General features: G+C 36.7%; 1 long non-coding RNA gene across 3 annotated transcripts in view; it reads right to left on the reverse strand.

The window, feature by feature from the left end:
* LOC131062443 (uncharacterized) overlaps positions 1-25,386 on the reverse strand; it is a 29,020-nt gene extending 3,634 nt beyond the window's left edge. For 2 of the 3 annotated variants that reach the window (XR_009110892.2, XR_009358764.1), the window contains exons 1-7: positions 25,031-25,386; positions 24,673-24,759; positions 23,996-24,089; positions 23,295-23,369; positions 1,159-1,264; positions 918-994; positions 531-661 (exon numbers count right to left, since the gene is read on the reverse strand). This is a non-coding gene — a long non-coding RNA (uncharacterized LOC131062443). Of the gene's footprint in view, positions 1-530; positions 662-917; positions 1,030-1,158; positions 1,265-23,294; positions 23,370-23,995; positions 24,090-24,672; positions 24,760-25,030 lie in introns of all 3 variants that reach the window. The other variant, XR_009358763.1, reaches the window with a different exon arrangement.
* Between the last annotated feature and the right edge of the window lie 209 nt (positions 25,387-25,595).

Consider the following 25,595-nt stretch of genomic DNA (forward strand, 5'->3'; position numbering starts at 1 on the left):
CATGAGGATTAGTAGCATCACTAGTAACAAAGGAAACAATGATCCAAACTAAGAAACAGTTTTCAGAACAACAGTCCCAAATCTAGCAAAGGTCAATACCCTTACAAGTGAGCAGTCCTCACTAATGAGCAAAGACAGAAAGGTATGATGGCCTCTATAAAAGGGAATACTTACAAAAAACTCATCAAAGGTCCATGAAGACCAGAACACAGTCCATTAGACATTTGAGCAGTCATCAGAGGGATCATTAGCAGCTAAGAGGAGTATGGCAGTCTCAAAAGCCATTTTTATGAATTAGCAATCCTAATATCAAAGAAAGACGAATTGCGGTAACAGAGAAGGAACATTTATTTAATCTCAAGAAGGGTCAGTCATAAATCATTCAAAGCATATTGTGAAAACAAGTTGTGTAAACGTTTTTTTTCTAACTACCATAGTAGTTAATCACACAAAACAGGAACACGAACCAAGGTAGTTAATCACACAAATGGTTGTGAAAACAATCTAAAACATTAAACAACTATACGTACCAGGTTAGGTTCAATTTTAATCGATCATGTCAACCTCGTAAACTTCAATGATTGTAGCTTCTCTGTATTACACATATTTCATTCTCTACTTTATAAAATCTGCTGGCCTGAAACCAAGAAAAATCGTATCCCTGCATCCCATTTCAAATAATAAACAAAATGAATAAATCCAACAAAATTACCAGAGCTCCCTAAACAAGGAATTCAAAAAAATATTGAAACCCTAAACCAAAATTATTAGATTCTGAAACCAACAAAGCTCAGTTAGCTGATATAACTTTAGCTTACTATTATAGATGATTTGCAGGTTCTGTAAAATATTTCAAAGCCAATAAACAATACAATGCTACACCAAAAAACTGCAGAGCAGGGCATGTATGGACATACCAGAAGCCCAATAGGGCGTTGCAGCTGTATGTGTTATGAGGTCAGTGAATTGCTGAACCACATGTGATGCAGACAATCTTGCAAAGTACAAGTCCAGAAAAACAATCCATAGCTGTTTATTAATAGAACTCCATGAGCCAAACCTTCATTTCTTAAATGCATGTAAAAAGAATCGGGGCCTTAATCTATAATTAAATTTAAGCCAACAATGTCAGTTGTATAAAGAATCTTAACCCCTTACAGTGAAGGGGATACAAGAAGGCTGTCTAAGATCAAACATGTGAGCTTCCCATCTCTTCTTCTCTACATCGGTTCTATGAACTCCTACCGGCTCTTGTGTCCCATGCCTGCATTGGACTCTCATTTCATTATATTTCAAAAGGGAAAAAATAACTAATGATATTAGGTGAAAATATATTAATTACATTAAAGCATTAAATTATTTCCAAGATCAAACATATGAACTTCTCATCTCTTCTTTGCATCGATTATATGAACTATTGCCCAGTCCCTCCCTTCATTATAGTCGAAAGGGGCAAAACTAACTAATGAATATTAGATGAAAATTTATTATTTACATTAAAGCATCAAATTATCTCCAAGAGCAAGAAACAACAAAAGCTTCAAGGACAATAATAAAAAGAGGATAATCAAACTATTAGGTAGCATAGCATATATATACATTCTCATATCGATATTGCAGAAGAAAACAACCAGATGGATTTATATATATATATATATATATAGGTGAGAATGTTGTCCATAGTTCACACTGCTATTTTATAGTTCAAATATATACAGGTATATAGGGCTTTGTTTAAAATTTTCATTGGAAAATTTGAATAAAATTGAGACTGCAGTTCTGCATACTCTCATTATAAAATTCTTTTTGAAATCTTGTTGCTGTTAAAATGTAGTATTCTATGAACACAAAGTTCATCAGCTTTATTCATGAAGGAAACTCTTAACTGAGACAGATAATATTGTAGCTTCTGCACATTTAACATGCATATATATCTAAAACAGTAGGTTCATATATACTTTTATTAACTAATTAAAGTGAGAAAACTTATAAGCTCAAATGCTAATCTTACCCAATTTGGTTATGAGAGTAAATATATATGCTCTACATGTAGCACTTTAAATAGATATCCTATTACAAATTAAAGAAACGTTAGAAGTTTGTTTTAATAGAATGTTTAAAATAGGGAGTTCTAGTTGTAGATATAACACATATTGGTGTTGGTTAATGAATTTATTAAAATGGCTCTCGTTATTCAAAGATTACAATTCCTTTCCAAAAGATCTGATTCTATCTTTTCGTCTTAAAAAATAACCAAATTTGAGCTCCTTTTTGGCCTAAAAAATTTACAAACTTTGAATTTAACAAGTACATTCTCTTGATGCTATGGGACTACTAGACAATATTCATGTCGGCTTCCTCTACTGTCATATTCAACGGTGTAAATTCTCTTGCTTACAGAGACACCAAATTCGTATGAATCCTCCCACTTACAGAGAGGCCAATTTGGTGTCCAAGACCCTTGTTGTTAAACCCCACAAACGAAGGTGACTGATAGTCAATTTACCATGTGCATTGTTCAATAAGGCATAGATCCTTCACAGTTCACACACCCTCAGATTTAACCATGTTTCTCTATGGAGCACACAACCTTCACCATTAGACCCACTCAGGTTGTTGTAATGTCCCCTACTGAGACACTTAAATTCTGCTTATAATTTATGGGATCCAGATGACTAGATGTAAATTATACTGCCTTCGTCCTATTTTAGAATGACTTCTATATTGAATTGGCTGATACTAATCTTGACCGTCAAACACTTATATGCCTTGGTTTTGGTGCTCGATAATTTTGGCCTTCGGTCTGCCCACAAACTTCTTCACATCTGCGGATAAATGATAGATACTAATTACACCTTGTTTGGAATGAGCGATCTGATTGACTTATGTATCCATTACCCTTGAAGGATTGCATCTTGAAAGTCACACCTTCTCCCATTCATGTTTTCTTTGTAAGGGGTCGTGACTCCTTATTACAACTATCGCCGCTGATCCCTATCATTGTTTATGCTAATCGTTGCTCCTGTAGCGTCGTAAATTGTACGCACTTGCTAGGGTGGTACAATTTCACACCTAGTTTAGCACCCGCCTTGGCGCATTTTGCATTTTGCATTGCATTTCCCCTTTAGCACTTAATTAATTAAATTAATTAGGTCTAAGGTCCTATTTTATCATCTCCCATATCATAAAGTTGGGCCCTTTCATTAAAGTGTGCCGTTTTCATTTTATTCCTCCTATACATCATTTAATCAAAAACCCTAATTAGGTCCTATTTCGAACTTGGGGGCTTGATTTCGAGGGTCAAAACATCTCGAAATCACCTGTAACTTCGGGATTCTCTCTAAAATCATCATATCTGACGGCCCTGAAAATTTGGTGAAAAGTTGTCGGGACCATGGCGCCCGTGCAACATGGTCCCGGACATTTTTCCCGAAATTTTGGGAGCACGATCCAATCATAAAATAAAGCTTAACCCCAAGAAATTGGCGGGATGTTCAATCTCTAGGTCGGCCAAAATACGAATTTACAACCTAGGGTTTCATACATAAAAGCTCTCTTTCCTTCCTCATTGGAAAGGATCCGATTTTTGGTTTCCAGGAACTTCATATGCAGCGAAAGAGCAGATCTTTGAAGACTTCAACAACATTCAACATCCATCTATCAAGCACTTATCAAATTCATTCATCCACTTAGGGCTTGGAAGACATTGAAGAACAATAGGAGATTACCAACTGAAGATTGGCTTGTACCCCTCCCTTGAGGGTTGGGTATGATTTCATGTTGTTTTCATGTCTTTGCATAAGCTTCAATATATCCTTTATTCATGCTTTAGATCACATTGCATCTTGATTTAGAGCATTGGCATCATCATTTACAAGCAATTAGGGTTTACTTTCTAGGTTGCTCTAGTTTGCTTTCTTGCATTTTGGACCTTGCACACACACTAGGTCTGCACACACAATACATTTTACAAAACAACTTGGCTATTCGTGGAGGTGGAAATCACCGAAGCGGGGGTTTGACTAAGGCAAAACCCTATATAGCCGCCCCTTCCCCTTTTCAGATATTATTGCAAGTTTCGGGACTCGGACGACGCCGCAAGTTGCAGATCCGGAAGAAGCAGACTGAGACCGGCCTTCCCACCAAATTTCAGAACAAAAGACCAGGACAGGGGCGTGGGGCGCCCTGGTCCTGCCAGGACAGGGGCGCTGGGCGCCCTGGTCCCTTCTGGGCGCCCTGGTCCCTGGGACAGGGGCGCTGGGCGCCCTGGTCCGATAGCATTTTCAGCATTTTTGACAGCTTTTTCCAAAGTGCAAAAACAGCAGTTTCCGGAGCAGTTTTAGGGGCAGAATCAGGACAGTGGCGCCCGCGCCCCCGTCCCGAACATTTTCAGTCAGATTTTAACTCCGGGTACGCATTTTCATTCTTGTCTTATCCTTGTGTTTACAGCTTTCCATCATTTAAGTTCAATTCTGCAAACTTGTTACTAGTTCATACTTACATTTCGAGGTTAGGGTTTGAACTTGTATCATTTTAGCTTTCAATTTCAACAAGGGAATAGAAATCCTAATAGATATCCCGTGGCTCTCTCTTTCACCAAAAGAAGTAGCCAACCGTGCGATATCTCTAGGCTCTTTCGTATTCCGCAATGTGTGTCAAAAGTTAGGATTAGGGTACATTGTCCTAGTCTCGCTTTTTCCCCTACACATTTTGGTGAACCCGACGTGAATCTATCATTGCTTCCTCTTGCATTGCATTTGTTAGATCTAGATCTAGATTTCGTGTGTTTTCATTTCATTTTCATTAAAAAGAAAAAAAGAAAAAAAAAAAGTGTGTTTCTTTGCATTGTGTTTAAATTTTATGCAATTTCAAAATGTTAGATTTTTATTTGCAAGATGATCATATTTGTGATGATTATGAGTTAGATGAAGCTTTAGATGAATTTTTGAAACCTAAATATACCAAACCTTCATTTTACCAAAAACTCATAAACCTTGTTACTATGCCATTTAGATGTGATGAGAAAGATAGTCAAATGGTTCCTCTCAAGGGTACATTCCTATCAACTCTTCCACTGAATCTAGTAACATGGTTGTGTTCAATAATCCCCTCTATGAGGAAATATCTCCTTTTGAATCAAAAGATAAACCTTTTAATAGATATGATCATGCTTTGTGGGATGATGCCCTTGATGCCTTTGTGTCTCCTAAAAAATGCTCCCTTCATGAGGATCCTTGTGTGCAAGAAGATGACATTATCCCTACATTTCCTAGTGATGGCCTTTCCTTTTCCAACAAAATTCCCGCTAGAGATGATGAATTAATGATAAATGCTTACCCTTCTCCTAAAGTTTGTCTTACCCATAAGCATCCCTTAGAGAAAGAAGATGAAATAATAAGCAATTTCCTTAATTCTCTCTCCCCTAAAGATCATATTGAACATATTTTGAGGAAAGAGGATGAGTTTAACACATTTATTGATGCTTTCCCTCCTAAGGATGAAGAATTAATAAACAATGTTAGCTCCTCTCCCGAAATTGACAATACTTTAAACATTCCTTTCAACAACCTCACTATTTGGGATGAACCATTAGAAGAAGGTATAGATTATTCTCTACCCCTAGCCAAAGGGGATGAAATCAAGATTGGAAACTCCCTTGATAGTTTCTCCCCTTCCTTGAATCTCAATTATTCTCCCTCTCCTCAACTTGGTTCTACTCATAAGGAAACCCTAGTTCAAAGCAAGATGGTTAACATTTCTTTCAAAGATCTCCCTCTCAAAAGTGAGACTTTAGAGAGTAGTGTTGATCCTTCTCCTAGAGAGTTTATTCCCCATGTAGATCCTTTGATGATAGAGGATGATATGACCTTTCCTCTTCCTACTAGAACATCAATGTTTACCCCTTGTCTCTCTCCTAAAATTGATTTAATCCGTGATAAGATTTTAGTGCAAGAGAAGACTATCAATAATTCTTCCAACACTTTTGTTCATTCCTCTAAACCATCCTCAATCAATTTGATACATTTGAATGAGACACCTAACAAACCTCTCTTCACTGTCCAAGGTGCTTGTCCTTCTCAAAATTCTCAACCTTTAAATAAGCCTATCTTAGTGGTTCAAGGTGGTTATGCTAATGATTCTTTTTGCACTCCTAAGAAACCTATTATTACTGTGCAAGGAGGTTATTCTTCTAAGAGCCCTTATGAGTATGCTAAGCAACTAACTAGAGAGAGTTATCATACGGTTGCCCATACCTATAATACAAGAAACAATACGCAACCTAGTCCTCCTCCAGTTATCCCCACTTCACTTCCTCCTTCCCAACCTATTCTTCCTCAAGCGCCTCGTATTTCACAAATGCTTAGTAAGGACTATGATCTCATAGAACAACTTAAAGCTACCCCTGCTAAGATATCCCTTTGGGATTTGATCCAAACTTCTTCTGCTCATCATGGAATGTTACAAGATGCCTTGAAAGATTTGAATGTTCCTCCACCTAATACATCTAGTAATATAGTATCTTTGGTTAACTCTATGACGAATCCTAAAGCTCAAATTGTGTTTACCCAAGATGAGTTGCCTACTAGTGAAATTCAACAACAATATGATCCCTTGATGATTGTGGTTATCATAAATGACACTGCTATAAGACGAACACTGGTAGATAATGGTTCTGGCCTTAATGTGTGTAGCATTAATCTATTGCATAAGATGAATGTGGATACATCCCTTATTGAGCCTGACTCTCGTCCCATTTGAGGCTTTGATAATGTGGCTAAGTCTTCATTAGGTATTATCACCTTACCCGTCACAGTGGGACCTGTTACTTTGCCTACTCCTATCCATGTTATGTCGGGAAATTTAACATACAACTTGTTATTAGGGAGACCTTGGATTCACAGTATGCAAGCTGTCCCCTCTACATTGCATAGACAAGTTAAATTTATTTATAACAATAAGACATATACCTTGATAGGTGATACTAATCTTCAGGCTTGTTTGCAAACATCTACTTCCAAAGGGAGTTCTTCTAAGCCTTCCTCTTCTAGTGATGACTCGTTAAACAAGATACCTATGGATGAATCATCACCCTCTGATAATCAAAATTCTTTGGATGAGCCTAAAGCTCCTGAAGAAGATCCTTCTGGACTTGAGTCTACACATGAAAAGGCTTTTGATCCTGAGAAGGTTCTCGCGGAAGACGATTGGGGATCTCTTGATTTTAATCCCACCTTTGTAGGTGAATATAGGGTTCCTCCTAGAGATCTTAAAGGTAAAAAGAAGGAAGAAACTAGAGATCAATCAGTCTTACCTGAATCTATGAGCAATAATTTTGTGGCCGCTTCTCAAACTTCTTCTCCTCACACCTCTAATTATGAAGAGTTTGATTCTTTGTCTTATGAAAAACCACCTTCTCTTCCTGAAATGGCTAATCGTTATGGTCGTGGTTTTCGCATTTTTGCTAAGCATGGGTATCATGGAAATGGTTGTGGCGCTCATGAACAAGGGATAAAAGTTCCTCTAGAGACTAATTTTCGCAATTATGCCTTTGGACTTGGCTATAATCCCTGCAAACGCACTAAAGCATCTAAAAGACCATCTCTCAATGTGAATGCTATATTTAGTAGTGATGATGATCTCACTTCAACTAAATCATCTTCTACTTCTATCAACTCTCATTCGCCTCATAAGGAAATCTTGGCAATGAACAAATCTCTTTATGAATCCCCTCAAATTTCTAAATCCACTTATGAATCTTTATCTCCTATTCATCATAAAGTCCTTTCCTCCAGGGATAAGGCTCTAATAAATTACACTCATCCCTCTTCTAAGAGTTCTTGTGACTTTTCTTCTTCAATTTTATACATGTTTTTGATCTCACTTATAGTTGAGCATTTAGCATGTCATATTCAAATACCTCATTCAATCTATCATGTCTTTAAATAACATTAATGGCTATTATGTTGCTCATCATTATGTGACATTGGTAGCTCATTTACTGGGGGCTCATTGTCATTCATGATGGTACAATTTCAAGTGCAATCATATTTTTGAAGCAACATAATAGCCTAATTTTCTATGTTATCCCTTGTCCCTATGGGGACAAGAGTGATTTCATATATCTCTTCTTTTGCTTATGTCCAAATCTCTCCCTAGAAGATTGTGTAAGTCCTTCTCATTGAGGCAATGATCTTTCCTTATTTTTATCTAAGGATCCACTCTTTTTCCTATTTTGTGGATGGTGTGGACTTTATTACTTGATGTTATGCCTTGTATGCATTTGTTGTTGTTTGTTCAAGGATTCTCTCTTACAAGAGGTGTAAGTCCTTGACTACAACCTCTTTTGCACTTGGTAAAATACATCTATAATGAATTCACTCTCCTAATTGCGTTAAAAGGAGCGTCATCCTTCATTAAGAATCACTTTCACCTCGCAAAAGAAGGAAGTATTGCATTCTTATTCTCTTCTTTGTCTTATTCTAGAAGATGTTATATTTGTCTAACTCATGGATCACCAATGTGTGTATTCATGCCTTTTTTTCCTTTCTTTTTCTTCTCTTTGCATTTTGTTTCCATGTACATCCTTCATCTTGTGTTTGAGAACTCTCAAATCCTCACACTCTTTGTCGTGTTGGAATTGAGATTTAGTCCTCTTTCTTACCAAATGATTCTCCATTAGTTTTTGATCTCATATCAAATCTTTTTGTGAGCATTTGTCATCAATATTCTTTAACAATTCGAAGTGGTAAACATGATACCCTGTTTCAACTCACTAAAATTAGCAAGCCGAAACAGGGGGGGGCATATAGCTACCCTCGAATTTTCATCACCTTCCTTAGTAAGCATTAGGTGATTTTGTGATCTAATGTGTGTTTTGTAGGGTGTGGTTCCTAACTATGTACTGCAGATACCGCTGGGGGCTTCGTTCGACAGACTTATGGATATATCCTTTTTCAAATAATGTTTACTTTTCTGTACTTTAGCTTGCATATGCACGTAGTGTTCATATGACCGCTAAAGTGGGGGCTAAATGTAGCGTCGTAAATTGTACGCACTTGCTAGGGTGGTACAATTTCACACCTAGTTTAGCACCCGCCTTGGCGCATTTTGCATTTTGCATTGCATTTCCCCTTTAGCACTTAATTAATTAAATTAATTAGGTCTAAGGTCCTATTTTATCATCTCCCATATCATAAAGTTGGGCCCTTTCATTAAAGTGTGCCGTTTTCATTTTATTCCTCCTATACATCATTTAATCAAAAACCCTAATTAGGTCCTATTTCGAACTTGGGGGCTTGATTTCGGGGGTCAAAACATCTCGAAATCACCTGTAACTTCGGGATTCTCTCTAAAATCATCATATCTGACGGCCCTGAAAATTTGGTGAAAAGTTGTCGGGACCATGGCGCCCGTGCAACATGGTCCCGGACATTTTTCCCGAAATTTTGGGAGCACGATCCAATCATAAAATAAAGCTTAACCCCAAGAAATTGGCGGGATGTTCAATCTCTAGGTCGGCCAAAATACGAATTTACAACCTAGGGTTTCATACATAAAAGCTCTCTTTCCTCATTGGAAAGGATCCGATTTTTGGTTTCCAGGAACTTCATATGCAGCGAAAGAGCAGATCTTTGAAGACTTCAACAACATTCAACATCCATCTATCAAGTATTCATCAATTTCATTCATTTAGGGCTTGGAAGACATTGGAGAACAATAGGAGATTACCGACTGAAGATTGGCTTGTACTCCTCCCTTGAGGGTTGGGTATGATTTCATATTGTTTTCATGTCCTTACATAAGCTTTGATATATCATTTATTCATGCTTTAGATCACATTGCATCTTGATTTAGAGCATTGGCATCATCATTTACAAGCAATTAGGGTTTACTTTCTAGGTTGCTCTAGTTTGCTTTCTTGCATTTTGGACCTTGCACACACACTAGGTCTGCACACACAATACATTTTACAAAACAACTTCGCTATTCGTGGAGGTGGAAATCACCGAAGCGGGGGTTTGACTAAGGCAAAACCCTATATAGCCGCCCCTTCCCCTTTTCAGATATTATTGCAGGTTTCGGGACTCGGACGACGCCGCAGGTTGCAGATCCGGAAGAAGCAGACTGAGACCGGCCTTCCCACCAAATTTCAGAACAAAAGGCCAGGACAGGGGCGTGGGGCGCCCTCGTCCTGCCAGGACAGGGGCGTTGGGCGCCCTGGTCCCTTCTGGGCGCCCTGGTCCCTGGGACAGGGGCGCTGGGCGCCCTGGTCCAACAGCATTTTCAGCATTTTTGACAGCTTTTTCCAAAGTGCAAAAACAGCAGTTTCCAGAGCAGTTTTAGGGGCAGAATCAAGACAATGGCGCCCGCGCCCCCGTCCCGAACATTTTCAGTCAGATTTTAACTCCGGGTACGCATTTTCATTCTTGTCTTATCCTTGTGTTTACAGCTTTCCATCATTTAAGTTCAATTCTGCAAACTTGTTACTAGTTCATACTTACATTCCGAGGTTAGGGTTTGAACTTGTATCATTTTAGCTTTCAATTTCAACAAGGGAATAGAAATCCTAATAGATATCCCGTGGCTCTCTCTTTCACCAAAAGAAGTAGCCAACTGTGCGATATCTCTAGGCTCTTTCGTATTCCGCAATGTGTGTCAAAAGTTAGGATTAGGGTACATTGTCCTAGTCTCGCTTTTTCCCCTACACAGCTCCTTTACTTGTATTTTAACCAGGTCGTTTTCATTCATTAGCATGTCGGTTAATTAATTAGTCAAGTGTTATCTTAAGCATTACTCATTACTCATAACAGCTATTCAGTCATTTGCTTTCATTTCAACAGATATCGATGGGTGAATGGTTATGGTATGCATTAGTTAATGCAATCTAATTATCGGCATTTGCCCAGCTTGATTTCTATATTACTGTTGGTTCATGCCTTAATCGTGGATGATCTTTTACGATCATGAAAACACGGTTATCACCTATGGCTAATATTTGTTACCATGATTGGTATATACCCGGTTGATATTCTAGCAACTTTGTTCAATATTTAGTTCTTGATGATGACCTCTCTGAGACGTATACGCTCTCACCAACCATTTACATTGTTGATTAATATCTTCTATCATGATAGTCTTGTATTGGCGCCATGTTTCCCTAATAGATATCTTCTCCTTGATTAGAAACGCACGGTGTGAAGCGTTGATACTCCTATGACTGCTTCTTACGTATCGATTATATACCTTGATCGATCAATCCAATTAAGCACAATATCTCTGCGTTATTTATGCATCTTTTGAGATAGCGGAACTGTATATACGCTGGACATGTTTGACCTTTCGATGGCTGGGATTATCTTCTTTATTCTCTTTTTGATCGGTTAACAATAGACATTGATCTATAGGATCGCTGATTTCGGATATGGTTGATATAGTGATCATAAAGATTATTTGGTCTCTTTTCAAATCTTATTTACAAATTGGTCTCCATTGGAGACTTCTCGAATTTGGGCGATCTCAGTGGATAATGCTTAGGGGGGACTGATCTCAGTTTAGGAATGGGACATTACAGTTGTACTTCAGGTTGAAGCAGTGACTATTATAACTAAGTTATTCTTAAAAGTCACTCTTACCCCTATTAATATTTTGACAGAAAGCTTTAGGTTCAACATGTGAGGTGGGAAAATTTTAGTGCATTTTAATGATCGAGAATAATAGTGTTTACAAACAGGGTTTCAAGATGGAAAGTGAGAATATAATAGAGTATTAGGAGGAACGTGATAAAACATATGAGCAGGACTTCAACCAACTCCATAGGAAGCGGCACCACATGTGACAAGCAGATTCTAGTCATACCAATATCATTTATTGAAAAACAAAAAAATTAGTTAACTCACTTTGGGAAGGTAGGAAATTTACTCTGATGTATATAGGAATAATCAGTTAAAAATATATAGTTAATATCAATTGATATGTCCAATTTAACAATTAAACTTTACTTTATTATCTTTGTTTATGACCTCTGTTGCTGAATCATGGCCCCTTTGCCAAATTTTCATTGTTATTATAAGTAACGAGTATTTTGATTCTATTCTATCTTCCAATCAAGACCCCTTTGGCAAAATACACAAGATTGCATGATAACGCAACTTTGCTATGATTCTACCCTGCTTGTGAATCAAGTACCCCTTGGAAAAAATCTTTAATCATACTATAATATACACTGCTGAGTACGATATAATGCATGTTTTAATTCTATTCTACTTTCGAGGTCCCTTTAGCAGAACTCACAACTTTTGAATATTGATACCACCCTTCTTCTGTATCTGTTCGCCATTAGCAAAATTTACAACTTCAACTATGATATAATGAAGATTAAGATTATATTCTGCTGTTGAATGCAAAATTTCATATAACTTCCAGGTTTCTAGAAAGTTTTTTATGAGCCCTAAGGTCTTCTGATTTATTCTTCTCAGTGTATTTTTTACTTAAAGCAATTATGACACAAGTAATTGTAAACAAATACAATTCATTTAACCTGTAACTGGTGTAACATCGGCTGTAGGTTTTACCAAGTTAGATGCCAGGAAAAGATACTATGGAAATTGGAATCTGTGTGCTGCATGGTTGACTGCCAAAAATCATCATTTTCAGAACTTGTTATAATTTTGCTTTGGCTTCCCTAGGAATTTAGATTAAAATAGGTAGCAATGGGAAGTGGATGAAGAATAAATTGACAGTTCTGAGCTCTACTTTTTTATACTTCTAGGTTCTCATAGCTTGGATGTTTGTGAAACAGGTGGCATGGTATGAGCTAGACTTGTTACAACACGTGAAACGGGTTAGTCCTTGTTGGTGGAAGTTGTTTCCAACATGCTTACCATCCAAATGACACTTTTTAAGCTCCCTATGAAAAAACTCCAAGTTACACAGCCTCCTGAGTTACATGTTGAGGGCCAAGGAGGAATCATGGGAATCCAAATGGACACTCTCACCAATAATGTGCTAGGGCAAATAAACTCATGGCGCAGTCTTTCAAAAATGTAACTGCAGGCATGACAGTCTTTATGGGATTGATTTCTCGGATATACATCAAAACAAAATCCAATCTTGGTTATTTTTAGATAAACTGAACCACCACGATCCAGGGGCTATGGCTCCTGTTTCCACAGATCTCAATATAGGGAGCCTTTCTCTTGAACAATCGAGGTGCAGAACGGTCTCTCTTGTTAACTGACAATGAGGAATTCATCACAAAGTGAGCAAAAAGGTAGTAAGTATACTGGTAGCTTATTCCCAAAGACCACATCCTTTCTTCTGTTTAGGAAGCCTATTCATATGGTACAGTCACCAAAAAATCACAAAAGCAGCAGCAAGATGGAATAAACTCCCCAGATGGGCTAGGCTTTCTGAGCTTCAAATACACTGGTTCACCTGGGCTTAGAAGCAACAGCTCAAGTGATGGGAATCAAGAAATAGATAGGTTTCATGTACCAGTTAGTGAAAGTACAGATGGATTGAAAATGTTTAACAATTGTAGCACAAGACTTCAGCATGGCGAAAGCTGCAGTGATATTGGCACCAACCTTATTGGAACTTTACAGAGTTTTAAAGATCAATCATCTTTCCTAAGCTTGAAGAAGAATATGGGAGGAAAGCTATTAGAGCATGCAATTGTCCAATGTAAAGTCTTTAGTGAGACTGATGAAGTAGGCTGTACCCTTGATCTTGTTAAATTTTGGGATCAGAATTAAAATTGCAGAGGTATCGAGCAATATCTCTGATACTACTGTTCTAATTCAGAATTATATCTGAATATATCTCCTGTCACTGAAGATATCGATTACGATAATCGATGTATCTGAGTATATTAGCTCCTCAGAGATAATGCAAGTGTGCACAACAATATCTTCACAGTCAATACACATATATATACACCAATATCTTCAACGGGTATTACACGGGCATATGCAGTATGATCTTCAACAGGTATTATATGGATGTATGCAGTATATCCTTCAACAACGAACCATTAATGCTCCCGATCTAGGGAACTAAATACCCGACCAAGGCAGTGAAAGGACATGACCTCAATCGGGGTAACTTGTCAGATCAACGAGTGCGATAAAGATAAACTAACCCGATAGACAATCATCAACATCCCCTGATAATGAGATGAACTAACTAATATATTTGTTAAGGAAATTAATACTAACCAATATATACGTAGGAAAAACAATTAGATTAGCAAAATAAAGAAATCGCAAAATTAACACGGAACAAAATATTAATAAAAGTTGCGACAACAGTCAGGAGAAAGATATGTCATGCACATCAACAGATCTAACACTCTTCAGTACATATGAACAACTTTATGCCAGTTTGGCAAAAATGTTGGTATTGAATAATTTAGGCTTTCCAATCGTGTTCTCTACAAGGACATTAGCAACACTCTGAGGCATGTTGGGGAGGAGCCTTATGGGTAAGTTATCTGTCTGATCCAATCCTGTTCCTCTTTCACCATTATCTTAAGATTAATTTGAGTTTGTTTAACAATGATGAAAATTAAGTTCTTTCATGTGATATAAATAGTTTCCTACAGAAATCTTCTTTTGCATTGCCTTTAGAAGTGATTTCTTATATAGATCCTTTAGCGATCAATTAAATTGTCATTTTAATTATCCTTAATTTATATACAGAGATTTTGTGAAAACAGTGAGGAGGATTACAATCAGTTCTGATCCAGGCAGGGACATGATGTCGAGATTGTTGATGTTTGTAGCTAGGTCAGATTCCTTCTAGGGCCGACCAAGCACTTGTGGGTGACTAATTGGCCTATCGTCCTTAGCCACTTTAATGTGCAAAACCAATATGTAACTTGTGAATTAAGCTGGCCCTAAATGGGCAATGTGATTTGTGATATGCAAATGTAACTTGTAATTGCAAATAGGGCCGACCCTATAATGGGCGCCAATTTAAGAGCATATTATTATTATTAGTAGAGCAGACCTAGGATGTATCAGGAGGCAAAGGCTCATATATATTCAAGGTTCAAGCAAGCATCATATACATCCAAGCAATTAAGTATCCAGCAAATACCTTCAGCAGTGCATATTCTTGATCAGCGAATTGTATTCTTGATTAGCGAACTATCTTCTGATCAGCGAAGTATCTTCTAGGGCAGCGAATCATCTCCTGATCAGCGAAGTATCTCCTAGGGCAACGAACCATCTTCTGATCAGCGAATCCATTCCTGAAGCAGTGAATCAATACCTTGCGTTGCATCCAGCTCAACGAACCTAATTCTTGACTAATCGAATCATCTTCCTTCAATCACATTGCAGATAAGTCTCACTGCTGTGTATGTCAGGTTTATTGCCCTAGTTTAGATGCATGTGGTGCTTCAATAATTGAAGCAAATTTGTAAAGATATATACCGCTTTTTGTCTAATAAGGTCTGAGATTAATTGCTGGGTTTTTTACCTCCAAGAGGGAGGTTTTCCCAGGGTACTATTGTGTTCTGAGTGTTTATTGTGTTGATTTTCTGTTACTGCTATCAGTTTGATCTAAACTTAACAAAGATAATTGATAGCATGGATAAAACTGCATGCCCTATTGCTGCACTACGATTTTGATTATTGTCTAATAAGTAAATTTCTTATTATATGTGAGGGACTGCATAATGTGAGAGGGAGTTCTGAAGGCTGACAACTTAGATATCAACCTATTGTTGGATTTGTTTTGTCATTGATGTCAAGAAGGGGTTTGCAGATTTCAGTTTAGAATTTGTCGTGTGTGCACTGGTATGAGGATCAGATTTGTGTTTCGATTTCAGTTCAGAAGTGGCCATGTGTGCCGGTAATCTTATCTGTACGAGTTGTTTCTCTTATTGCTTCTGCACCTGCCGTTCTAGAACATTCTCTCTTTACGCAGCGGTTTTTTATCAGTGGCGTTTTTCTGTAGTAGCTCTGCATTTACTTACCTGTGCGATGATTATTCTCTGATCACTTTTGTATGAGTTCGGAAGATGTGCATTCTTTGGCAGATTCGTATCCTTGCGTGCCAAGTGTTTTTGTCATCGCGTTTCTCCTTCATATTTCTTGTTTAAGGCGTTACTATTATTAGCACTGTTTGTTATGTCTGTGCTGTGAAAAAATAACATCTGTCACCTTTTAACAAATGAGGCGTATTTCTTTTAAGCCGTGTGTGGAAATCCTCTTAAAAAATGAGGCGTTTTCTTTTATGACATCTGTGTGTGGGAATTCTTTTCTAAAATATGGCGATTTCTTTTATGACATTGTATTTGGGTTGGTGCCCAGTTGTTTTTATGGAAGCATTTGTTGCCGTGGTTTTTTACCCCGTTGGGTTTTCCACGTGATAAAAATCTGTCTGTCTCTCTAGTTACAAGCATTTATTTTTGGTTTTTCATGTTGTTAATTGTGTGAAAATACTGATTCACCCCCTCCCCATCTCAGTATTTTCTGTTGCTTTTCACCTATGATTAGGTTTGACGTGAGAAAAGTTTTATCAAGATAATTCTGACTCCAAAACTCATTGGTACTTTATTTAAAAACTAAACCTGCAACAGAGAACATTCATAAGATGTACTCTGTGCAACCGATGACTTTAACCATTGCTGTCAAAGTTCAAACAATGATTAGAGGTTTCGGGACTACTGCTAATGCTGAATATGTAAGTTGTTGTCTATATTGGTTAAAGATGATTAAGTAGTCACAATAATGCAACTACTAATCACAGATTAAAGGGCATAAAAATTGTAAACCAAGAATGCATTCTCATATCATATACAAGCTTCAAATCCAATAAATGGAATTGCCCATCTGGGTTGCTAGCCTTGCAAGGCTAGTCCTAAGTTATCCAGGTAGTAACATAGTATCAGAACCATTTTGGGCCATCCAGATGTAACAATAGCCATCATTGGATGATATGTGCACCATGCAGAAAACTTTGACAAGTCAATCATGGGAGATGAAAGATGGGGGATGGATCTAGGTAGTTACAATCCGGCCTGTTCATCGAGGATTGTAATTTTTTAGATATGCAATGCTTTTATGTATGGCCATTATGATACATAACCTGCTTCCCTCGTCATTCTTTGGTCTTTTATGTATGGAAATTATGGTACATAACATGCTTCCCTCGTCAGTCTTTGGCTTATCCAACTTTACATAGATTTCATCGAATTGTGGGTGGGATTTGTCATCAATAAGAAAAAATGCACTCTTCTCTTTCACTGAATCACTCTGCATTGCAATTTCTTTTTCAATCCCCTCTCATTCATCAACTTTCATATGATTGGGGCACCATCCCAACTATTAGCTTTGCATAAATATTTGAAAGCAGCACATACTACCTACGTGTTTCAAGTGCTAATGTAAACAGACACTCTAGGGAAAGCTCGTCCAGCTTTATGTTACAACAAACTCTACATGCGCTAATGAAAGCCCCCAAAACAAGTAGGTTGCAGAGCCATCTATTCAATTAATTCATGTGATTCACATAGGTTGCAATGATGAAGAAGAGGTCGTTGTTGTGACTCTAGGTACCAAATCTGGGATCTCGCATTCCAGGGCCCTAGTTCGTTTTAAGGCGTGGAGAGACTACTTGACAGCCAGTGCACAGGCTGCTGAGAGGTTTTTCGACAATGAGAGTATTCTTGGGCTAGATGAGGCCTATGACAGGTTCAAGAAAATGTATCCAAAATTTGATAGTACAGAGGAAGTGGATGAGATCAGAAATGATGAATATGGGCATCTAGAAGAAACTTTGAAAGTCTGCTCAGATTATTGTGGATTTGGGCTCTTTTCTTACCTGCAGTAGTTCCAGCATTGGGAAGCTTCTTCATTTAGTTTGTCAGCAATATCTGCAAACTTGAGCTCACATGCACTAAATGGGCTGCCCAAGGAAGGTACTGTTGAGTATGATATCAGGAATAGGATAATGGATTATCTTAGCATTCCTCAGAGTGAGTACAGCATGGTATTCACTTTTAGTAGCGGCTCCGCTTTCAATCTTCTTGAAGAAGCCCATCCATTTCATCAGAATAGGAGGCTACTAACTATGTATGACTCTGAAATTGAATCAATTAATTGTATGGCATAAACTGTGAGGAAGAAGGGTGCCAAAGGACACAGTGCTTGGTTCAAGTGGCCAACACTCAGACTATGTAGCTCTGAGCTTAGGAAACAACTTCAGCATAAGAAAAGAAGGAAAAAGGACTCAGCGCTAGGTCTTTTTGTTTCTACTGCCCAGTCCAAGGTTATTGGAGCCAATTATTCTTACCAATGGATGTTTCTTGCACAGCAGAACAGGTGGCATGTATTGCTGGATGCAGGTGCTGTAATGTCCCCAGTTGGGATCCTCTTATAATCTGTCCAAAATCTCAATTTTAGCACATAAGAAAATAATAGAAGGGTATTGATGTAAGACAAGCTGGGACTGGCACTACTGAGAACAAGTATGTTACTGCCAGTAACTTAACAACAGTTCTGAACTACCCCAGATATAAAGATTGTTGTTGCAAATTATTAAGAAAAGAAATCGCCTATGGTAGACACTGATGCTCCTTTTTTGGAAATGAAGGAAAGCTGGGATGATTACTTCAATTACCAAACATAATATTGTTAACAATATTATGATATGTGCACTGTGCAGAAAACTATGGCTCAAAATGGTTCTTATATTATGTTACTATCTAGAAGCCTGAATGCCCCCTCTGTTTCTTCTCTTATACAACTTTCCCTTGTCATGCATCCATTCTCTGCTGGATTTTGCTTGCTTTTAACTGAAAAACAAACCTCTCAGGCTCTCTTGGACCATTTGCTAGGCTAGTTGTGGCATTTACAATATTTTGTTTTGCATGGATTGGACGCTCCATGAATTGCTTATCATCTTTGTCACAACTACTTATTTCAGAAGAGACAGACTGAACAACTTCCTCTGCAATGCCCATACTCTGTTCTGAAGTATGATTTCCACCTTTGTCTCTGTTATCATCTATTTCGTAACCTGCAGAAACAGAGCCTTCACCATCTAAGTTGAAAGTTATCCATGTCTGCTTTGGGAATCTCTGTGAATCCACTCTTCTAGAAATCTCCATCTCATCTTCTCAAAGAAGGTGATCTCCTTGACTTGATCCATGTGAGAAACTGTTACCATTTGGCTTACTGGGATCTTGGTCTGCATGTGATTTTCCTTGGCTATTGTAAACAGATTCTCTTGTATCAATTTCTCTAGACTTTTTGGATGTTGCTTTCTTAATATCATCCTGCAATGGCTTGGTATTTCCTTTTAAACAAGAAGTTTGCGCATCAGAAACCAACTTAGTCTGAGTAATATCTTGTGATACAGATGATATTGCTGCATCAAATGCCACTATTTCATTGTTCACACCCAAACTCTTCTTTTCTTCATCATAAGTAGGACCATTTCCATAATCTTCCGTTGAAGACTTGGATATGGTTTCAGTAGAAGATTTTTTATGTTTGGTTCTTTGAGAAAACCCATTGTGGAGTTGGCGCAAACCCAGATTGCTAGGAGGACTCTTTTTGAAATTCTTTGAGTATTTAGGCCACTTGGACTTTCACCCAAGTCTATGCAGATCGCATCCTCATTTTCTTCTTCACTAAAGATGGGACTTTTCATAATCTCATCTACTGAGAGATTATCAATCTCCTCACAAATTGTACTAGCTCCATCCCTGTCAGAATTGTTCTCATATATTCTATTTCACTTTTGAATACATCCCTTACTTGGGCTGATGAGAATGCACCAGAGAATGCTGGAAGATGAGATCTGATAGAGAACTCGGAGCCATAACCATCTTCTCCAATTTCAGTAGTTCCATCGCTCTCCTGCACTGTGCCATCACGCCATTCTCCAGAATCACTCAAGTATTGAGGAGAAACATGAATAATGCTTACCATTCCAGTTCCTGTATTTCCTTTATTTTGGAGACAGCCCAGAACAGAGTCTTTTATAAAAAGGCATCCTAAACCTGTTGGATCTGATCCAAATACCTTGTAAAAAGATGTGATGGTAAAATCAGGCATAAAGAGTGATAGTTCAAGGGAACCCATGTCTTTAGGACCCAAAGCACCTGTCATGTCCCCTCCTTGATCGCTATATGTATCCTAAAAGAAGCAATTATTATTAATAATTAATATAATAATTAAACAACAAATGATTATTTGAAATTTATTTATTTATTAAATATTATTATTTAATTAATATTTTTCTAATAATATTCTTAAAAGTTTTATATTATTATTTGATTAATATTTAATGGTTCTGGAGAATTTCCTCTATTATCTTTTGGTATTACCGACTATGGGAATTCTACAATAAATGATTCCCCGCTGCCGGCAAAGTATCGAGCTATGCTAAATACCAAAACTCCTTCCGTATACCACCACCAAAGATTCATCTGATGAAGACCCGTCACATACATGGCTGGAGAAAACCGGCTAAGCATTGATCGTCATACATATGTGAAGGTTCCGGTACCGAATTAGTATCGATAGGGAACAATGATTATGGATAAATACATTGTAATCGCCAGAAGATCAATTAACGTGGCATGGAGGAAGGTTAATAATAATCCTAGCAACTCGTGTATAAGCTATCTAATCGATAAATAAACTCATCAATTACCAAACATAATATTGTTATGAAGAAACACAATGTTAATAAGGAAGTGCGATAACGGAAGGAACATGCCTATTCCAACCAATGGTTGCAACTGTCCGATAACCACAAGTTATATAATGAGAAACGATTGGGGGAAAAGGAAGAGGGAAAAACGACGCCCAGATTATACCCAAACGGAAGAAGGAATCTGATTCAGGAAGATCGATATCAGAATACCATCCATTCTCTGTATACATATTCTACGTATTAAGGATATATTTCAGTCCCAGAACATAGTGTATATATCAGAGAACTAGCCCATTCTCTGTATTAGTATTTTGTGTATTTAAGGATATATTTTCAGTCTTAGACATAAGTAGGTACACCAGAAGATTAGCATATTCCTGCATAAATGTTCTGTGTATTGAAGATACAGTGTCAGATTTAGAACAGATCAGATCTGTTATTAAATACTGGCAGTACTATCCTTGTTCTAGGTGGTATGCTCTACATAGAGAGTCAATAGCTTGACCGAATTGCACAGGCAACTGCGTACAACATATTTAGAGAGTAAATAGCCTGACCGAGTAACCAGTTATAATATTAATCACCCCTAAGCGACCACATTCAGGTTGACATAATATTGATGGACCAAACATAGCACCATTTCTATAAGTAATAAATATTGATTGCAGATTGTCACCGTGAGTCAGTGATTGCATAATCAAACTATCTCTGGGGTGGTAGAAATCACTTCTCACATTGTTTATATCCTACTGCATATTAGACATCACAATTGCCATATAATTATCATCACATTATATATCTATACTGAAGTTATATCAAAGATCAAATCTGATATAGAATTACCTCCCGTTGCTTAAAATTATACTCTCTTGTCATATTAGGAGGAGGAGGTTGCTTAACAATAGCCATCATTAAATGATATGTGCACTGTGCAGAAAACTTTGGCAGGTCAATCATGGGGGATGAAAGGTGGGGGATGGATCTGGGTGGTTACTATCCAGCCTCTTCATGGATTGTGAATTTTTAGATATGCAATGTTTTTATGTATGGCCATTATGGTAAATAACCTGCTTCGCTTGTCAGTATTTGGTCTTTTATGCATGGCAATCATGGTATATTACATGCTTCCCCCATCAGCCTTAGGTTTTTCCAACTTTGCATTAGTTTCATCAAATTGTAGGTGGGATCTGTCATCGATAAGAAAAAAAAGCACTCTGCTCTTTAACCCAATCACACTGCAATGCAATTTCTTTTTCAATCCCCTCTCATTCATCAACTTTCATATTACTAGGGCATCATCCCAACTATTGATTTCTGCATAAATATTTGAAAGCAGCACATAATACCAGGTGTTTCAGGTGATAATGGAAACAAACACTCTACGGAAAGCTTAAGTTACTACAAACTCTACATGCACTAATGAAAGCCCCCAAACAAGTAGGTTGCAGAGCATCTATTTAATTAATTCATGTGCTTCACATAGGTGTCCAACACAACCAAGAGGTCTACTAGGTAGGTTTAATGTTCCACTATGTGTGTAATATAAAACTCTTGAATCATAATATCAAAACAACGCATGCTCTGATCATGCGTTGATAGTAGACATGCATTATAGAACAGAAACTACACAGGGCTGGATCTGGATTAGTGAGTTCATTCTATAGTGTCTTCTATTCAATGTAAGGATGCACCACTATTAAAGAACAATAATTTGCAATTAAATAAGGGATATCGGACCATCATTGCATCTGTATTTTTCCCTTGTGGAATGACTTTCAATCTAGTGTCTATGTCAAAAATTTGGCTCCACTTTTTTTATTGTTGGTATGATTCAAGTCTGATTTTAGCCAGTCTATTTCATTCATTTTAGGTGTTTTATTTTTTCTTCATTGGTATATCAATACACTGAGTGAAATATAATGTTAAAGCCTTTATGCTTCTTATTCTTTCTTCTTCAAGAGCTTGCTTAAATTTTAAAACGGTTCTATATTTCACTCTTTTAACTATTTTTTATTTTCTTCTTCAAGAGCTTGCTTAAATTTTTAAACAGATCTATATTTCATTCTTTTAACTATTTTTATTGGTTGTCTACTACATTTATCTTCAGTTGGCTCCTAACCAGCGACCTATGGCCTTCAGGTAGATAATGCACACTAAACAGAGGATGAAGATAGTATAATTGCTATTGGTGGTTATAAGAAAAGATATTCTTTATCACTGGGAATCTAGTTCCTGTCATTATGGGAAATAAATCAAATTATTAAATCATAAAAAAGATTCGGGAAAATCAATATGATAAATGTTCTTTTAAAGAGTTATCAGTCAGTTTGTTAGACAAAATGGATGTGTGAGGACATTTTTGTATTGAAAAGAGAAAGAAAATTACAATGTAATAAATTATCACACAAATGAATTAAACTATTAATCTCAAGTTTTATTGCAGTTCTTTTATATTCAAAGCAACAAAATAATGATTAAAGACTCCAAATCTATAAAATTATTTTTTTAAATTCATCATAGAAAAGGAAGGGTATACAAAAGAAACACATAGAACAAAGCATGGTAGTCACACAAATTGATCGTGAAAACAATCTAAAACATTAGGCATGTGTACATACCAGGTCCTATTTGTAATCATTCATTTCAACCTCACCAAACACATCAACTTCAATGACTGCAGTTTCTCTGTGTTTCTACAACCCACAGACAATCCCGATAGCTGTTTGTCAGTCATAACATTCCAAAACTTGACCCAAAAAAATTTAAAATACAAAATATATTGCAACATAATGACCTTAAACATTTGCGATTTACCTAGAATTAAGACATCCCAATCCAAAAACTTTTTCCTTGAGTAAACCAATGACATCCACCTAATAAATATTCAAAACTTAAAAAATGAAAAAAGGAAGAGCCACAAGCCTAAATCTATCATCCCACATTTTACGTACTTGATTTGGGTTTGTAATAATTTGTATACTTCGTTTGGGGTTGCTATTCCATTGCCAACTATGTAGTTTAGAATTTAATAGATAGTTTTAGTGAAGCTTATACATTTGCATATTTTGAATTGATATTTTGTTTTGAATTGATATTTGTTTTCTATTATTTTGAGATGTAGACTTTGTCTTGAGTCAACAAAAGTATACAATGTCAGTTTATATTGTCAAAGGATAAAAAATACATGCCAAAGTCAAAACTCCACACCTTAAGTTTTTAAATAGGAAAAGGATAAAAAATACATGCAAAAGTCAAAACTCCACACCTTAAGTTTTTTTAAAGGAAAAAGGATTTAACCTAAGTTGATGATGCAGCTCACCTGTGAGCAGGTTCAGAGGGAGTCGTGAAATGCTTAGCAAGGCCGCCTCTTAGAAATGGACCCACCCATGAATCTGTTGCCAGTGCCATGACAACTGAATACAAAAATAAACATGAGCTAATCTATTAGAAATTAAAACTAACAGAAATATTTATTTCCAAAAAAAATAAAACATAGTGTGAAAACTTAAATATTAAGAGAATAATGTCCTTTGAAGTGGTCAAATCTAAAACGTTTTATCTATAAATTTATATTTTAAACAGTAAATTATACCAAGATAAAAGACTGATTACATCAAAACATTAAATTATATCAAATATCTAACATATAATGCCCACCGCTGTCATCATAACACCGTGAAGAGTAGGCAAGCCACACCAAAAGAAATAAAGATAATGATGCTAAGGATAAATAAACTAGGGCTGGCAGCTCCAAGGGTAGATGGCTATTTTTTATTATAGTCCATGTATAAACAATTTGTGGTTCTTATTCTATCAGGTGCAGCAAACAATCCATTAATTTTTAGAATAAAGATAACTTAAATAGGAAGATCTGGGATTCCTATTAATTCTATAAATTATATTTGTGGTTCCTATTCATTCTGGCAGGGTAAACGAATCCTCTACTCTGCCTTTGTTACTACATAAATATAAGTAAAACATAATAAGAAGAATTACCTGCAAGAAGAATTTTGCCCTCATTCAATTTCTATTTCCTGATCCCTGCCTTTTCCTGCCTTTTCTTATGCTTTGCCTCTTCATCCTCTGCCACACACAATGTGAAAAACAAAAACAAATAATAGATACAAATCACGACAGACACACAAAATGTTTCACAAATAAAAGATTAAAATCATGGACAGACAGACCAGTGTGCACACTGTAGACAAACTCATACAGAAAATGGAAAAGTCAAGAAATAGAAAAAATGCAGAACAAAGCATTGTGAAAAACAAAACATAATGAAAGAAATTATAAAAAAATAGAATAAAGTATTGGCAAAAGAGAAAATCAAAAGAAAAAACGTTATCTGTACCTGGTCTACAAATGTCGAGGGTTATATATAATCATACTTTTGCACGCTCCATGGAATTTGAAATGTGAATTTTGAATTTTCCTTCCGTTTCAAACATTCTAGAACACTCAACGGCTAGGTTAGTTTCAAACACGAATCGGTGTTTGAATCCACGGACCATATGCGTGGAAAGACATTCCAATGCGGCCATCCGTTGGATTTTTTGTACACGTTTTTCTCGCCTCTGCTCGCATTTTTCTCGGACCGTTTCAAATCACTGCGAATTTCGTTTGATGCAGATTGGCTATACCTAGGGTTTGAAAATATTTAGCAGTAAGGTTTAAAGCTTTTCCTGCTGTCCTGAGACGCTTAATCTCTTCAATGAATTTTTATTATTTCTTATAAAATTTATCCCTCATTATTATATTTTGTATGTAAAATATATATTTATGTTTTTTAATATATCAACATGGAATTGTATAAGAAAATTCAATGACTCTAATTTACTTCATGCCATCTCGTAAACAACAATAAAGTCATTTTATTTTAGTAATTTATTAATTTAATTAAGGAAATGTTTAGTTAA

The sequence above is a fragment of the Cryptomeria japonica genome, chromosome 8 (assembly GCF_030272615.1).
Source record: "Cryptomeria japonica chromosome 8, Sugi_1.0, whole genome shotgun sequence".
Classification (NCBI taxonomy): Eukaryota; Viridiplantae; Streptophyta; class Pinopsida; order Cupressales; family Cupressaceae; genus Cryptomeria; species Cryptomeria japonica.